Source organism: Sciurus vulgaris (assembly GCF_902686455.1).
Source record: "Sciurus vulgaris genome assembly, chromosome: 4".
NCBI lineage: Eukaryota > Metazoa > Chordata > Mammalia > Rodentia > Sciuridae > Sciurus > Sciurus vulgaris.
In genome coordinates this window covers 40,090,480-40,109,683 of record NC_136464.1, presented here as the reverse complement: position 1 = coordinate 40,109,683, position 19,204 = coordinate 40,090,480, and the positions used below count along the sequence as shown (strand labels likewise).

Below are 19,204 nucleotides of genomic sequence, written 5' to 3'. Positions count from 1 at the left end.
CAAGGGTTTCAGGTGACAAAGACCAGTTATGGAAGTCTTATTATATCACATGACTCCCTGCCCCACAACGTCATTTAAAGGATGCACGGAGGTTTCCCAAGGACCAGTTGCAGACCTTGCTGGGGAAAGAGCTACCCGGAGCCATTATAGTCCTGCACAAGAGAGCGTCCTGAAGGGGGATGTTTTATAACAGGGAGGGTTATAACCACAAGGGTAATAAGATGGTAATAAGGAAGGCAATAAGGAGCTGAGGGGGTTACCATCAGCCCAAAGAGATGCATTACTGGACAAGCAGGGAAGCCCAAGGAAGGGAAAAAGAAAGAAATCACCCACTTAAAAAAAAAAAGTCAACATGCATCCATACCCAGTAAGAGTATGTCCCATACCCACAATCCTGGCTCCTACTGAACCAAGCCCTATAGGAAGTTTTTTTAGGGGGTCCTGGGGTTTGAACACAGGGGTCCTTAATCACTGAGCCACATTCCCAGTCCTTTCTCTTTTTTTATTTTGAGACAGGGTCTCACTAAGTTGCTAAGCTGGCTTTGAATTTGTAATCCTCCTGTCTCAGTTTTCCAAGCTGCTGGAATTACAGGAATGCACTACCCCCCCAGTCCTAGAAGAGTTTTTTAAAAAAAACATTTCAGCAAGCTAGAAAAGAGAGAAAGATCAGGTCTCCCTCTCCCACTACAAACAGCCAACTTCACAGTGGTCCTGTTTAGGGAAGAAGCAAAGAGTTGACATTAAATTCTAAGTTTTCATTATTTGCATGGTTGAGATAGCCTAATATCTAAATCAAGACTGTGTTTGTGACTTGAAGTAACCACAGAACTGTCACTGTACAGTTGTCTGAGCAGAAAGCCCTGGCACCCATCTAAGTTTTCATTCAGAGATAGGGGAAGGCAATCCCCACTGAATAAATCTTAAGAGGAAATTAATAGATGAAAAATAAAGTTGCAGTTTTATGACCCTCTGCAAATGAAGTTTTTCACCATATAACATACATAGAAGGGAGTCAAAATATACATAGAATCTATTAGGGCTAGGGATGTAGCTCAGGGGTAAAGCACTTGCCTATTATGTGCAAGGCTCTGTGTTCAATCCTCAGTACAGGAAAAAAAAAAAAAAAGGTATTAAACAGTTACAGAACTCATCTCCAGAAGCAATATCAATTTAAGCATAAATATACTCAGGAAAAGTTTAGACTGATTCATGGATGATGTCAAAAAATGTTACCAAGAAAAGGAGGGACTATTTGGAAGATGTTATCACACCTTGAGGCTGACATAATGCCTGCGTTCCCTTTTGGTTTCTTTTGTTTGTGGTGTCATATTTACAAACAAACAAAAGATCAATTTCAAGGTTCTAAAGCTGCGCTTATCTTAATTGACCATCACAATTGCATATCAAGTATAATAATCTACCATGATGACTTCATTGGCCAAGGCATTTTAAATAAGTCTCTATAATGATCTTGAGAAATATATATATAAATTATCCACTAAAAGATATTATTGGTCCTTCCTTGAAATTGTCCTCTTTTTCGCAGGTTGACACAGAGCAATCTTAAGAAAAAGAATGGGGATGACCTGTTCATGATCAAAAGAATTTGCAAAAATTAACCGTAAATAATTTACTTGGTTAAGTTTGTATTACTAAGTCATAAGCGAATATCCATAAAATAAAAAGGACAACTTCCATTTGTTGTATAGAACCATGAAGTTTATATTCACAAATACGACCATATTTAAGCCTCAGGATAGTCAGTGAACACCGCAGAGAAGGTTAATAAGTCATTTCCTGCTTTTATCTGACCAGCATCCATCCTCTTTTCTTTAAGCAACAGCATCTCAGTTTTTCTTTGGGAATTTACTCATTCTTGTTCATGTGCCTTGAATCTACATGTTCCTGGAGAGGCCTGACTAATTAGAGACACAGTTACACTTTCAGATTGTTATGAACCTGGCTGGCCCAATCAGACTCAGTCCTGGGGCATTTGGGGAAACACTGGGAAGAAGTGCCTTCTTTGCATATGGGGTTCCCAGGACACAGAATGCAAGCCCAGATCTGCTGGCGACCATTTCTGTCTTCATTAAGCCAACCCAGGAAAGAATAAGAGTGAGAAGCAGAGAAATACAATTGTTTAAGCATCTGGACTCTGTTCTATCTAAATCCTGTCCTTGAGGTTCTCTTTAAGTGAATAAATGAAGTAGTTTTTTGCTTTTTGTCATCCTGAGTTTGATTTCTGTCCCTTGCACTTTGAAGTACTGACTAATTTATAATGACATTGTTATTTTTGTCTTATAAATATGGCTCAGAGCTTTTGTGATTGTCCAAGATCAGCAGTAATATGTGGCTGAGCCAGAATGCAGACTCTGAACTGTCAAACTCCCAGTCCCTGGCTTTGCCCATTGCTCAGCTGACTTTCCATTCCACACAGTTACACTACCAATGTTTCACAGGTCTAAACAAATGCATTGTTATCCCTTTTTATACAAACACTCAACTAATCAGATGGGCCAGTACACACGTCAGAAGCCTGGTGATCAGAAGTTTGTGCTGTGAAGCAGACAAAGGGTTCCCCCAAAGTAATCTTGTCAGGGTAGACCATAACAAAATCATCAACTCCTCGAGTGTTAAAAGTTCTGGCAAAACTTGGGATTGAAAGCAACCTATAATTGGAGGACTTTTAGTCAGAAGAACACAGCAAAAATAAAGAAAACCCAAGTAATTGTATTGGCTCTATTTTTGTTGACGAACTAATTTAATCACTTGCACACTGCTTTTTTTTTTTGAAGAACTGTAAACTCTTAATATCAAACTCTTAATATCAAATTTTTCAGTTATCTAATACAAAATCCTATAAAGATTACAAAATAGAGAAAGTGTTTTAAATCAAGCAAAGAAATCTATTGCCCAGCATCACCAAGGACATGTAGCTAATTCATTAATAAAAACATGTGTTCTATCTCACACACACTGTTAATAAGAGCATTAATTGGTTCAAGTTTTTGAGTGACATTTGATAGTATCCACCACAACTTTTAAATGTACTTAACTTCTGGCTCGATGCTTCTACATTTAGGAATTTGATAGTAACACTCCCCCAGATGTTCAGATATGTTTGTACAAGACTGCATCAGCATCATTTGTAACTGCAAAACATTGGCATAATTCTCTATTAGCAGGGAATTCGTTAGATACCTTGTGATACATTCAGCTTCCAATTTAATATAGCAGATTGAACACACATCTTTATTTCTGCACTCTCCTAAAATGCCATGATACTAAAGGAATAAAAAGGAAGTAAGCCGCAAGGATAAAACAGGAGAGAAGTTGACAGTAGACAAAAGATATCAACCAAATTTTGCAAGCTGGGAAGTGAATGAACAGATGGTATCTGACTTAGCAAAACACAGAAGACTGAAACCTAATCCAGCAGAGAAAGTTAGAAGTAAGTAATCTTGCAGAGGCGCCCAAAGACCCAGGATTGGAGGAACAAAGGACTTCTGCAGACAGTAAGAATGGGATAAGTTAAAAATAAAGTTGATGGTGTTTAAAAGCTCCTGCTCCCTTGGACAATCAGGCTCTCCTTTGGAAAGAAAGCTAATGCTGTATTTACTCTGTGAAAATGCTACATACTGTGTTTGGAGATACAGGTGGGGCAGGTGGGGAAAGGTGAAGCACCATATCAGGACAGGTGCATTATCATACCACAGGATGAGATGCCCTGTCCAATATTCCTGGCCCCATTTGTCTCCAATTACACTAGCAACCAGTCCCCTGGTTTCTAGACAAAAAAAAAAAAAAAAAAAAAAATTCTTTGGAAAAACTGACTAGGCTAAGAAAAAAGGTACTAAGGCTTGGGAGTGTCACTCAGGAACCACACCCGCCAGCTGTCTTGAGGGCCGCCAGCTCTACAATGAAACTTGCCAACTCACAAGCCCTCCCTTCTAAACAGCTCTTTAGTGTCTCATTCTGAGACTAATGGACGACCAAAGATCACCACATAATTATTACTTATTCTAATAAAATGGGATAGAAGATTCAGGAAGGAAAAAAACCAACTCGGAGGAAACAATGACAATCCAGGGCATGAGAGGACAGATAAGGTCTGGAAAGAAAAATTAAAGAAAAATGAAACCTACAGTTAATATCTTCAAAGAGAAAAGGAAAAGATAATGCATAAGTGAAACAAGAACAGAAAGCTATAAAGAAAGAAACATTTTGGGAACCAAAAAAGAACCCTTGAAATTAAAAATATAATAATGAAAATCTGAAGTGTAATCAAAGGATTCGAAGATAAGGTCAAAGAACTATCCCATAAAATAAATAAGAACACAAAGATGTAGAATATTAAAAAGAATAAGAAAGTTTATGATTTAGTTTGGGAGAGCCAACATTCAATTAATAGGAGGAAATAACAAGGTGAAATAAATAATGGGAAAATGCTATAAAACTATATCCCACATCTGCGTGCCCAATAAAATTAATGTAAAAACCCACAGCCCTCAATCTCACACCATTCACAAATTGTCAAAAGTTGATTTCAGGCTTATTATACAACCCAATAAGTAAGGCAAAATAAGCTTTAAAAAGGTAATTCAGCAGTCTCCCCTTGCCCATGATCTTGTTTTGGTTTTGCCAGTTTGGTTACCCACATCAACCATGGTCCAAAAATATTAATGGAAAATCCCCAAAATAAGCAATTCTCAAGTTTAAAATTTCCATTTTGAGTAGCATGATGAAACTTCATGCTGACTTTCTCTGTCCCCACTTCAGGACATGAGTCAGCCCTCTATCCAGGCTGTCTGTGCCACCTGGCTCATGGCAACTGAGAGAAAGAAAGACCACATTCACATAACTTTTATTGAAGTATAATGTTATAATTATTCTATTTTGTTATTAGTTGTTATTGTTAATCTCTTACTATGCCTAACTTATAAATTAAACTTTATCCTGAATATGTATATATAGGAAAAACCAGTATTTGTAAGTTTCAGTACTATCCAGTTTCAGGCATCCACTGGGGTCTTGGAAGTGTCCCCTGCAGATAAGGGGACTACCGTATCTTCATGATTTGGAGGCAGGAAAAGAATCCTAAAATGGGGCTCAAAAAGCTCCAGCTATAAAGGAAGCACTGCTACATTTGACTACATTAAAATTGATAACTGTGTCCATCAAAAGACATTATGAAAATAATAAAAAGATAAGACCAAGAAAGGAAGAATATATTTGCAACATACATTACCAACAAAGGGTTCCTATCAAGAATAATCAATATGAAAACCCATTATATTATATTCAATTAATTTATGAAAATATGTTCAACTTCATTTGTAATCTGAGAAATATAAACAAAAAGCATCAGAAGTATGCATCCCAACTATGGGTGTAGTTCATTATAATGTATCATTTTTAGTTCATCAATTGTAACCAGTGTATCACACCAATGCAAGATGTTGGAGAAAATGAGGGGCCCGAGAGAGAGAGTATGTGGGAACTCTGCATTTTCTGTTTAATATTTCTGTAAACTTAAAACTGCTCTAACAGTCTACTAATTAAATACATACACTCACAATGAAAGATCACTATACACATATTAGATTGATTTAAAAAATTAAAGATTGGCAATACAGAGTGTTGGCAAGAATGTGGAACAGGAAACTCAGACACTATTGGCAGAAGTGAAACTTGATATAATTATCTTGGAGAACTGCTTTGTATATAAAATAATTGAAGATAGGAATTCCGCATGACCCCTTCTAAGTCTATGGCAACAGAAATGCACATGCCAATACACCAGAGATCATGTATGAGAATGTTTGCTCAGGGCATCCCTTGGAAAAACCCAAACTGGAAAAGCCCAAAAGCCTCCAACATTAGTGATTCAAACGCGTATTATTTTTTAGTTGGAAAACAGAGGCCAGAAGTCACCGGCTCACTCAAGGTCACACAGATGTTTAAACCCTGCCTGGAGGGCTGGGTCAGGATCCCTACAAATTCCATCTGACACTGGAATTCAGACAGAGTAACTCTTAACCACTGCATTACCTTCTCAACTCCTCAATGAAGACCTGCGTGAGGTAGACGAACACCTTCATTAATATTCTTACAGCAGTATGGTGGTACTTTTTGGAGGGCTTTTTAGATTGCACTACAAATGTGAAGTTGGATAGAAGGCAGATCTGTTCCTCAGACCACATCACTCCACTGCCTAAAACTCTCTAATTGTTTCCACATTGGCCTGAGAACACCTGACTTCAATATGGCCTGTAATTCCAGGAAGGACTTAACCCCCTTAACATCTTCAAATATCACCTGCTACCACAGTTGCCCTTGCTCATAAGAGACAAGCTTCCCAGACCTTTCTGATCTCAGAAAATGCTAATCCTGCTTCTGTCTCAGGGCCTTTGCACTTACTCTTACCTGCTTGGAACATTTTACCCTTTCTTCACCAAGCTTGCTCTTTCAAGTCATTCAGGTCTCACTTTACATGTCTGTTCTAAGATACACTTTCCCTACCATAATACTTTTGACGACTCTGTCTCCCCATCTCTTAATAACTCTCTTTTAAGTTAGTCTTTTTCATTTACTTCAGAGTACATTTGTCTCATTCATTTGCTATGAATGGGTAAACTCCATGAGGGAGGGACTTCTATCTTATTTGCTGTTGGATTCCCAGCACCTAGAATATGCCTAACACATAAAAGTGCCCCAGTAAGTGTTTATTAAAACTGGAAATGAATTGAAGACAATTGGAGTTTCACTGTGTTTTTTGTTTGTTTTATAGTGCTAGAGACAGAACTTAGGGCTTCATGCATGTTAGGTAAATGCTCTATCACTGACCTACATTCCCAGCCCTTTTGATTTTTTTAATTTTGAGACAGGGTCTCACTATATAGCCCAGACTGGCCTTGAACTTGTGATACTCCTGCCTCAGCCTCCAGAGTAGCTGGCATTACAGGCCTGTGCCACCCAACCCAGCTACTGTGTTGCTTTTAAGTTAGCTAGAGGGTGGCTGCTCACAGATCCCAGGTTCACAACAGCCTAAATCCCTGGTCTCAGGTGAATGTAGGGTGATCTACACCACAGTGACCACTTGATGCTGGAATTCAGGCAAAGGTGAGGCCCAAAGAAATACTGATATAACTGACAATAAATTCCTGCCTGCACTCACCAGCTAATGGGTAATGCTCCTGAGCAGAACTCAGCAACTTGCCTAGAAGTTTGCAGCATTTCAAAGTCACACACTGGACAGCTATCAAAAATGTGTCAAGTGCCTTGATCCCTTAGGATTAGAGAAGCAAATAAACAATCCTCTTACCTGCATGTATGCCAGGTATTGCTAAAGTCAGTGCCCTTCCATAAGGAGTGTGCATGTAAGTTTCCAGCTGCCAAATCATCTTTATTGCACAGACTGAGGCCACAGGATTCTTATAAATATTAACTTGGCAGAGGATCAGGAATTTCCTGACTTCATATCAACGAGGCCTCCATCTGTCCAAAGAAGCTAGCAGTCTGTTTTCTCTATCTCTTCATCAAAGATTCAAAAGATGAGCAACAATGATCATCAAAGCTGGCAGGAAATGTGTGTTTTGTTCACTAGCAAAACTACAGTCTGAGATCAGGATCAGATAGTTCCTGTTTGGTGATAAGTACCTTGTCAAAACAGACAGGCACTTAGTTCATCTCTCTTTGGTAAATGTTCTGAAAAGCAGCCCCACATCATGAAAAATAATGGACATTAAAGAAAATAAAGTGACAATCCCTTTGCATATAACAAATCTTATTAAATTACAAGTACATCAGAAAGATGGATTTCTCATGTAACAAGAAATTTTATCGTTTCTTTTTTACCTTATTTTCCTTTTGCGTTAAATATACAGTACTAAAGTGGGAGGTCCTTGATTAATATCACTATTTAAATGTAGCCATGTTTTATTTGTGGGGGAAATGGGTAAATTAGAAGGCAACTCACTTTGGAAAAAAAAGAAAACTCACAATTAGTGTGATGCCATTTAATCCACAGTTGCTCTTCCAATCCCACTCAGAATTATAAAAGGTCCCTTCGAAATCCCATTCATTTGCCAAATCTCTCTCTCTGAATGGCTCTTTGCCTTCACTGTAGGGACACATAGCAGGAACCTCGAAGTGATTTCACACAGTGGGGGTAGAGAGAAAAGGGAAAGCTCAGTAAGGATGGAACATGGGGGGTTTCTAGATGTATCTAAACTAAGAGACAGTGGGTCCGTGTCAGAGGCAATGACCTGAAAAAGACCCTGAGCCAGCGGGGTAAAAACAGGTGTGCACACTCACAATATAGATGCTCTGCTTTCCATGAATCAACATATATGTAGATAAACTCAACAAAAAGTTGCAAGTGTAAACTGCAGAGTTGGGATAGAGCACCAGCCTAGCAAGCACAAGACAACAGGTTCTATCTCCAGCACAACAACAAAACAAGAAGAAAAAGAAGGGGCTGGAGAGATAGCTCAGTTGGTAGAGTGCTTGCCTTGCAAGCATAAGACCCTGGGTTCTATCCCTAGCACCGCCAAAAAAAAGAAAAAAAAGAAATAAGGGAAGGAAGGAAGAAGGGAAGACCATAAATCAAAAATGCATCTCTCCAGGCATAATTGCACGTGGCTGTAATCCCAGCAACTCAGGAGGTTGAGGCAGGAGGATCACAAGTACCAGACCAGCCTCAGCAACTTAGTGAGACTCCATCCCCCCACCAATAATAATAATAATAATTTTAAAGAGCTGAGGATGTAACTCAGTGGTAAAGCACCCCTGGGTTCACTGGAGAGTAACACACACACAAACAAATGCATTTATACTACACCTAATAAACATCATAGCTACTTAACCTAGCCTACCTTGAATATGCTCAGAACACTTATATTAGCCTAGAGTTAGGCAAAAATCATCTAACACAAAGTGCTCAAAATAATAAAGTGCGTATGTGTACACACACACACGGGCATTTTGCAGACACGATGGGAGACAAAACCACAAAACACAATATCCCAGAACACAGGCAGCATAGTACACTGGATAACATGACTTGGTCCCTGGTGATCACGTGACCAACTCAGACCTGTGGCTTGCCGCTGCAGCCCAGCATCACAAGAGTATCTAACCAATGTTGCTAGCCTAGGAAAAGATCAAAATTCAAAATCCAAACTACAGTTTCTTCTGAATGTGTATGGCTGTTGTGCCACCGTAAAGCTGAAAAACCGTGGTTACAAATTTAGGAACCACTGGAATTGGGGAAGACAACTCCACAATGAGATGGGGAAGAGACAGGGAAGAAAGAGGCTGTGGGTGGAGTCTGCAATTGTACCCTTCCAAATTTGGTCCCCTAGGGCTTGGGTTAGCTGGGGCTACTGTGAGGGGAAGGAACCAGGAGCCTGAGAAGAGGATATGGAGGAAGATGAGCCACTGTGCCAGAAGACTGGAAGCTAGCGAGGAAGGTGACAGAAAGCCGAACTCAAAGGGCTCAACCACTGCTCCTTCGAGAAATCTGTGAGAAATCTGAGCACAAGGAAGAAACGTGGAGGGAAAGAAGCTGTGACCTTATTCAGATGTAAAGAGATGAGGAGATAGAGTTACTTTTGTGCCTCCCCATGCACAATTTATTCTCAGCTTCAACTCCTTCCATCACTAAGGGCCCCCAATTTAGTCATCTCACCTCCCCAATCAGTTCTGTATGTGTACAAACCCAGCATGGTCCTAACAGCTCAAGTGCAGGCAGTTCCAACAATCTCTTTTCTTCTACTTCAAATCCTTGACCTTCAAAGTAGGCAGCCAGAATCATCATGTCAAAACAAAACAAAGAACAAAAAAATGTTCCCACAAGAACTCACGGGTAATTGATTTGAGCAGTCCATCTTGTGCAATTAGTTGAGAAAGAAAGAAAGAAAGAAAGAAAGAAAGAAAGAAAGAAAGAAAGAAAGAAAGAAAGAAAGAAAGAAAGAAAGAAAGAAAGAAAGAAAGAAAGAAAGAAAGAAAGAAAGAAAGAAAGAAAGAGAGAAAGAAAGAAAGAAGAAAGTTAGTTCTTAAGTAACGTGACTTTCCTTATCCATCTGTCCCCTAGTTCATCAAGCTCTCTAACACTTAAAAATGAAAATACTTTCTAACCCCTGCCCCGAGCCTGCACATAATCAAATACAGTTAACTGAAAAAAAGAAAAGAATAAACTGTATTATTATAAAGTAGATATGTCTTATTTTCACAAAGGTAGTAATGAACTCCATGAAAAGATTTCTCCCACCTTTTTTTCAAATTGGTGGATGGGAAATCTTGACTGCTTTGTAAGCTGAGATAAACACTTGTTAGGAGCCTTAAACTCTTTGGGAAATTGCAAAATATACAGTTTCACAGATAGGAAGGCAGTACCCTATCCTCCTAGTTGAAATTAATCGAGAGAACAAGCCAAAACCTTGGTGAATGAACAAACCCAAAGAAGATTTCTTTGCACTAAAAATAGATGTGGGAAGGAAGATGAGCAAGAGAGACACATGCTGGGGCCTGACTATAATGTTTCCATAGTCTAAACTACTGCCAAGGAACTCTTTCTGCCTCACTGGGCACAGGAACACGTGACGCCATGGATGGCCTCAACATGCAGAAGGTGATGGAGAGAGATAAATCCCTTGGCTGAGCTGCCAGAGGTGATGCGTCTTGATTCTGAGTCTCAAACACTTTTCATTATGCATGCAATATATCCTAACTGCAGAAAAAGGAGAAAATAGAGCAAAAAGACAATTAAAATCATCTGCATCCTGTGGACCAAACAAGCACTATTTTTATTTGGAAGAAATACTTTGAAGATATATATATAGTGACTTGCTGCTATAGCCCAGCATCCTGAGAGTTATAAATTATATATGCGTATGTATATATAAGTTAAAAGCTAGCCACAAAAAGACAACCACTACATGTTTCCAGTTAGATGACATATCTAGTGTAGTCAAATCCATAGGGGCAGAAAGTGAAATGGTGGTTGCCAGGGCTGGGGGAAATAAGAATGTGGAGTTAAGAGTTGGGTGGGTACAGAGTTTCAGTCTGGGAAGACGACAAGGACCTAGAGATGGATGCTGATACACAACAATGTGAATGTAATACCATCAATACTGTGAAAAGAGAGCCTACAGAGTGGGAGAAAATCTTTTCCACACACACTTCAGATAGAGCACTAATCTCCAAAATTTATAAAGAACTTACAAACTTTATACCAAAAATACAAAGAACCCAATCAATAAATGGACCAAGGAACTGGACAGATACTTCACAGAAGGTATGCAGGCAATTAATAAATATATGAAAAAGTGTTCCTCATCTCTAGTAATTAGAGAAATGCAAATTAAAACAATTGTGATTTCATCTCACTCCAATTAGAATGGCTATTATCAAGAACACAAACAATAATAGATGTTGGCATGGATGTGGGGAAAAAGGCACATTTGTACATTGCTGGTGGAGTTGCAAATTGGTGCAGCCATTCTGGAAAGCAGTGTCAAAAATCCTCAGAAAACTTGGAATGAACCCACTCTTGACCCGTTATCCCACTCCTCGATTTATACACAAAGGACTTAAAATCAGCATATTACAGTGATGCAACCATAACAATGTTTATAGCAGCTCAACTTATAATGGCTAAACTATGGAACCAAACTAGACGCCCTTCAATAGATGGATGGATAAAGAAACTGTGGTATATATACATAATGGAATATTACTCAGTCATAAAGAAGAATAATATTATGGCACTTGCAGATAAATGGATGAAATTGGAGAATATCATACTAAGTGAAATAAGCCAATTCCAAGAACTCAAATGCTGAATGTTTTCCCTGACAAGTGGATGGTGATATATAATGGGGGTGGGGGGTGGGGAGTGAGAGAAGAATAGAGGAACTTTAGATTATGTAGAGGGAAATGAGGGGGGGTATGAAAAATGGCGGAATAAGACAGACAGTATTACCCTATGTACATGTATGATTACATGAATGGTGTGAATCTACATCTTGCACAACCATGGAAATAAAGAGATGTGCCCCATTTGTGTACAATGAATCAAAATGCAGTCTGTAAAAATAAAAAAAAAATTTTAATGAAAAATATACATCATCTCTGCTCTTGTTTTCTGTTACACTGCTTCTAAAACCCTTGGAATTTTAATAAAATCTAAGATCTTGAAAGTAATCAGTATCTTTTTGTATGCTAATGAGATGACTGATGGTTGGGGCTCCTGGAGACACTTGTGGGGGGTGCTGGTTGCCAGGAGGGTTTCAGACTGTTGGAACTTGAGGTACAACCCCTCCCCCAACCTCAGGAGAAGGGAGAAGCTCTAAGGATGGATTTAATCACCAATGCAAATGAATTAATCAATCATGCCCAAGTAATTATGCCTCCATAAAAACTTAAAAGCACAGGGTTCAGAGAGCTTCCAGGTTGGTGGTGCAAGAACATACCCACAGGCCAGGAGGGTGGTGCAACCCCAAAACTTCATGGGAGGAAAGCTCCTGCACCTGGGGTCTGGTTCCTTCCAACCTCACCCTACGTCTCTCTTCATAGGCTGTTCATTTGTATCCTTTAATATATCCTTTGTAGTAAATTGGTAATATAAACTTTTCCCGAGTTCTGTGGGCTTGGCTAGCATAGGAATGAACTCACAGGTGAGGGTGGGGAACCTCTGATTCACAGCCAATCAGATCAAAGTATAAGTGACACGTAGACTTGCCATGAGCCTGTGAAGTGGGGAAGTCTGTGGACTGGACTCGTAACCTCCAGATATCTCCAGGTAGTGTCAGAACTGAGTTAAACTGAAGGACACCCAGTGAGTGTGCACAGACAACTGGAGAACGGCTCAGTGTGTAAAGAGAACGCCACACGTCTGGCATTGTGAGTGAGTAAGAGGGGTAGACTACACTTTGTTTTTCCTCTTCAGTACTTAATGACACAGAATTACACACTTGAAAATGGTTAAAATGGGCCCATGTGGTAGTGCACATGGCTCAGGAGGCTAAGGCAGGAGGATCCCGAATTTGAGTTGCTTAGTGAGGCCTTAAGCAACTCAGTGAGACCCGGTGTCTAAATAAAGTACAAAAAAGAACAGTGGTTAAGTGCCCCTGGGTTCAATCCCTAGCACCAAAACAAACAAACAAAAAGGCTAAAATGGGAAATTTTGGTATCTATACTTTAAAACTGTGATCATGCTAACTATAATTTGCTCTTCTCACTTAATATGATACCCTGGAAGTATTTCCATTTATGGTTTTACTGTCTGATCATTTTAATAATTGCATAGTTTTTGATCGTATGAGTGTACATAATTGATTTCATCACCCCCCTATTGTTGAACAATTAGGTTGCCTCTGACTTCTCTCTCCCCCCAAATTTAATCATGTGATATATCAGGTCACACTACATTCTTGATGGTCCTTCCTTTGGACTCACTATAGCCATTCACAAAAGTTCTGAAAATCTGACTGAAATCAGAAAATATCACATTTCCTCACTACTAAAAAATATTTATTAACCACTCGTATTGGGAATATATTAATAATTAATAACACACATAATGATTAATACCAAATATTAAATATTCATAAAATACTGATGCACTTGGAAACTTACTGTGGAGGAGGAAAAGTCAGATGTGTTCCTAATCTAATGACTCAATGGGTAATATTCAAAGTAACTAACAAGAGGTTGACAAGAGGCACAGGAACTCAGGGCCAGGCCCGCTGAACAACAGGCTGACCAGACCAGTGCACGCCAGCTGTTAGCTCTGAAGAGCACCACAGAAACATTCAGAGCAGGCACATATGGTCAACGGGGAGTTCTAAAGGGAGTTTCCAGAGATGCCCTGTCTTTGGTTGATCAACAAATAGAGGAAAAGCATATTTGGGAAATGCAGAGCCCACTTGGTTAAAATATGATTTGTCCCCTCTGAAACTCAAGTTAAAATATAATGGCCATTGTGAGATATTAAGGGGGTGGGAATTTAATCTGAGTGTGGTGAGATGGATCCTTTGGGAGATAATTAGGATTAGGTAAGTCATCAGGGTACAACCCCATGATTGAACCCTGGTGGCTTTATGAGACAGAGGGCAGAACACACACGTAAATCCCTGTCTCTTGCTATAAGATACCCTGCACTGCCTCAGGAAGGCCACCACTAGATGCATCCCTTGACCTTGGACCAGACCCATGAGCCAAAATATTCCTCCTCTCTTTATAATTTACCCAGTGTGTAGTATTGTGTTATTAGTAACAGGAAACAAAGACAGACTCAGTACTGGTTAAGTGTGATATCCCCATGAAACACCCCTAAGCAGAGGGTTCAGGGGCTCTATTGGATAAATTGGACTAGAGCCCAGGGGACAGACCTGGTGTCCAGATGCTATGGTTTTAACATGGTTTGTCCCTAAATGGTTCAGGTGTTGAAGCTGGGTCTTCAATGTGATGGTGCTGGAAGATGATGCTTTAAGAGGAGGTGCCTAGTAGTGGAAGAAAGGGGTACCACCTTGGAGCAGAGTAGTGCTCATGTCATGAGTTAGTCTTATGGAACTGGATCAGTTACCAAGGGCAGGTTATTATAAGTCAAGGCTACCGCATATGCTTGGCTTCCTTTGCATACACCTGCTTCCCCTTCCACTTCTCTGTGATGTTGTAACATAGCCAGAGGTACATATATCAGACCCCACTGCAATGCTGTTTGGCCTTTCTAGCCCCAGAATCATGAAGCAAATAAACCCTTTTCCTTTATAATTATCCAGTCTCCAGTATTTTGTTATAGCAACATAAAATGGACTAAGACATCAAATGAATACTTGAATGCTGGGGCAAACAGTTGACCACCAAAATCCTAAAAGAGTAGGCCTTCTCAGACTTCTGTGAACAGATTCAGATTCAGCAGGTTTGGATGGAGTCAGAAATTCATACTTCTAACAGATTCACGAGTGAGGTATACATTGCTGGTCTAGGGGCCATGATTTGAATAATATGGTGGCCTGAGGATTGATGTAAAAGAAGGGAGGCTTCTCTTTTAGGAAAACAGAAGACTTCAAGGAAATTTAGAAAGTACAGCCAGAAAAGTAAAGAGGTCCAGGAGAGCATGGTGTCACCAAAGACAAAGAACAACACCATCAACCAGGTACTACCTTAAGAAGAGAAGAGCCATGCCTCTCATAATCAGATCACGCAGCTACACCAAAATACTATAGGCCGATGGCTTAACCAACAGAACTGTCACAGTTCTGGAGATTGGACATCTGAGATCCCCATACTAGCAAGGGGAGGTTCTGGTGAGGGCTTTCTTCCTGGCTGATGGGTGGCTGCCTTCTCAGCGGGTGCTTACGTGCCTTTCTTCCTTTGTGCACTTCGTCAGTGGAGAGAAATTTCCCCAAGACCACGTAGGACTATCAGCACTCCAAGTCTCTCCAATGGAAGTCCCCCAAATCAGGGATGTTGATTTGCCAAAAATACTAATCTCCAGGTACACATTTGAAGAAGGTCCTGAAACAGAAACCCACCCCGCAAGCATTCATCTCCTTAATATCCTCTAATTTGCTTTAAAAAAAAAAAAAAAAAAAAGCCACCCAGGGAACAGAAACTGAATGGTCAGCCCCAGAAGACTCCAGTCCCTGCCAGCCACCTGCTCCCTCTCTCACAACAGCGATCAATTTTGCCTCCCTTCAAAGACGGAGCAAAAGTTCCATTTGTTGAAACAGAAGATAAGAGCAACCGCCAATGGTTCTTCTCCCTGTTTTCCCACCAGAAACTCAAAGAAAAGGCATATGGTTTCCAAGGTCCAGGCTCTCAGGCTTGTTATTGTAGTGATCTCATCAGAGTCACATTGCACAAAGCCCCGCTGGAGCAGTCACTGGAAAACCAGGCCTGAAGAGCACTTCCTGAGCAAAACCTCTTGGGGCGCTGGGGGCTGGGTCATGTTCGCCAGCCTTCGCGGAGCCTGAGCCCCGAGCCCAGGCAGGGAATGCACTGCCTGCAGCCCTCTAAACCACACTAGACCATCCTGAGCTGACCACAATGGAGAAAATGGAACTTTTCACAAGGAAGTTTTCTTTTCAATCGAACAGCAAAACTAGAATAAACCAGGTGCTGCCTTGAAGAGCCAATAATATTTCATAATTATGGTTATTTGTCAAATCAGGGCATCAGACCAAGTAGAATTCCCAAAAATAAACTACCTCCACTTATAATTATAGTTATCTTGTTTATCCAGAAATCACTTATCCAGGAATATTCTCTAAGTGAAAAAAGGTCTAAACACCAACAAAACTGAAATCTATACAATTTATTCACAGATCAGGATCACACCGGTGTGTCTGATTCATTTACTTTTACCTGGAGATACTTTTCATATAATTTATTCTAAGAAAATGGGGATGATTCTAGTGTACTTGTTTTGTAAGGCAGCAGCAGATTAGATTATAAACTCCAGGAGGACAGGGATTTTAGTTGATTTTGATCACTGATGAACTCCTAGCACCAAGAAAGAACGAAAGTATCTGCTGAAAGGTGTGAGAATGGGTCAATCTTCCCCATGTGGCTACAGTCAGGCCACTGCCCCCCATCATTCAATAGCTCAGCTACTTCACACTTGAGCCCCCCAGGATGTCTGACTCTGCAGCTCCTGCTTTCAGTGCTGTAACAGACCATTAACTTGCACTTGGATACTCACATCACTGAGATTTTTTGCAAAATGTAAATATTCGCTCTGTGATCTTGCTTCCATGGGTTATTTGATTCACACCTTATTTTTACCTAGTTTCCTACCAGGAAGAGCGCACTGTTTGGAGCTACTTGAGTCTCTTGTTATTAGGGTAAATTAGTTGAATTTGCTGAAAAGTGAAATTTTAGCTCAGTGCCTGAGCTGCTTTCTTTGCTCAGCCTACACTGAACTCCATCAGGACTACAACAGAGGGCAGTGTCTGAGTAATTGTTTTTTAATATGCCTGGCATATCGTAGGCACTCAACGCATTCTAGTTTTCAATTTGAATTACAACACCTCTTTTTAGATTAATATTCTGATTAAGTTAACGCATTTTGGGGTCATCCTGATACTTTCAGCAAAAGCCAAGAATCCAATAAATCCATCACAAGAAAGTGATCCAAGAAAAATTCAGATGCTTAATTCATGTTTGCTTGTTTAATTCAAAATGAAAATGGCGTTGTACAGGGTGAAGAAATGTACATTCTTACAACCCAAAATACCAACTTCATTGAGTAGAAGACTGTCATTAATTTTTAAGTCAAGAAGTTCCAGTCTGGGCATCTCTGAGAAGCGACTCCAGGCCTGGCAGCTTTCTGATCTGCTGTATTTACACAGCAATGCACGGTGCACAAGCCAGGTTGTCAGGCTGTGGCCACTGTCCAAACGACTCCTCAATGGACCAACTGTCATATTCCCGCAGTCCTAAAATAACCTAAATTGAAAGTTACTCCACTGACTTAACAACTTTTCAAGAAAAAAGAAAGATTAAGAAACTCTACTCTATTGATATATACCTAATGCCAATCATATCTTATTTCAGAAACATTCAAATGAGAAAAAAGAAAAAGTGCACTCTGACAAAAAACTAAGACGAGACTTGGAACCCTGAAGCAACCTGCCCAAAGTCACTCAAACAAGTTACCTGCAGAATTTGGGTATCTTCACTCCGTTCAGGCAAAGTAGCTGGGCAACAACAAGGGCAGACAATTAAAAAAAAAAACAGAGATGAGGTGAGGCAGCCCCTGGGCCCCACAACCTCTCCTCTGCTTGGGAAGTCAAAGCAGTGCAGGCAGAAAGCCAGAAGGTACAAATAGCTCTCCTTTGCCAAAAGGGTGGGCTGTCAGGCCATGCTAACTCCTCGCTGCTCCTGCTAAACTTGGTAGTTCCCTGGTCCCCAGAGCTGGCATGCCACAAGTCTCACCCAGGTAGGTGCCCCAGAGGACAAAGCATTCCTGCCCCGCGGCAGCTGTTCTGCCTGGCTAAACGCCGGCACAGCTGGCTTCTTAGGTGATTTGAACAGGCAGAATCAATTTCCTGAAGGCACACCCGCCAGACTGTTCTCAGTTAAAGTGGGGGAAGCAGAATATTCTGTATTTCCTTCTCTAAAGCCTGGAATTTTTAGAGATAATTTTAAAATTTCAACTCTGGAAAAAGAAACCAAGAAAAGCAAATTAGGAACATGCAATTTACACCTTAGAAAGATGAAGGTTGAAATCCAGGCTTTCTCATTGACTTGCTGTGTGAGTCCTGCATGAGGACCTCCCGGGTCTCCAGTTTTGACCTATATATCGCAGGGCTGCCCTGGGGCCTTCCCGCACATGGTACAGTTGCTGTCACAGCACTGTCTCCACCTTCACCACAGCGCTGGCCTTGCTTTGTGGTCCCTGTGGCTTGGCCCTCCCTAGCAGGAGTGGTCCTATGCCTTTCCTTTTTCCTATTATCATATCGAGCATATAAGGTGATTAAAATATTAATGGGTGTTACTCTGCATATACTAAAGTCACAACTATCATTCAAAAAAATTCATTTAAGAATAAGGACAGTTCATGCCTCTGATTTTCTATTGCCAATAGCTTCATCATCAATATATCTTGGTGAGGAAGTATAGAAAGAATTGGTATTTTAGGAATTGTTGAAAGAATTACCTGGAGCATAAAGTCATATGAATGAAAAAAAGTTTTTTTCATCTCTACCACGACTCTAAAACAAATAGCCCATATTCATACGGGTCAGCAAAAACCTAGTATCTCCCACATCATGTTTCCTACCAATTTACTCACAAATTGTTTAAGTGTGTAGCAGGGGTCCTGGTGTGAGGGCCAGAACTGTGAATGGCAAGCAGATGTGTCAGAGATAGGCCTACAGGGAGTCTGTGTGCACACAGGATCAGAAGCCTCATTAGAAGTGACTCACACAAAGGGAGGACAAATTAAGATGTACAAGTTTAGTTTCTTCTCAAGACTTGATGGACTAAGAGGGAGGAGTTGCTATGGGCTGGGTCCCTTCAAAATCTAGTACAGACTAACTCATAGAAAAACAATTTTGACTATAATTACAAGGGAGCTCTGGGGAAAAGTAGGTTATACGATATGAAAATAATTCAAATTTTCTGGGAATATTTTAGGGTCTCAGTCATATAAAACATCATAAAAAGACAAAATGCATAATCCCAAACTAAC

The 19,204-nt window shown here is 40.2% G+C and overlaps 1 protein-coding gene and 1 long non-coding RNA gene across 5 annotated transcripts in view; one reads left to right on the top strand and one right to left on the bottom strand.

Moving 5' to 3' along the window:
* LOC306660140 overlaps positions 1-17,747 on the top strand; it is a 292,372-nt gene extending 274,625 nt beyond the window's left edge. The window contains exon 2 of the long non-coding RNA XR_013763559.1: positions 11,045-17,747. This is a non-coding gene — a long non-coding RNA (uncharacterized lncRNA). The remainder of the gene's footprint in view (positions 1-11,044) is intronic.
* Positions 1-19,204, bottom strand: part of SLC16A12 (solute carrier family 16 member 12) — a 90,500-nt gene that overhangs the window by 51,759 nt on the left and 19,537 nt on the right. The window lies entirely within an intron of this gene.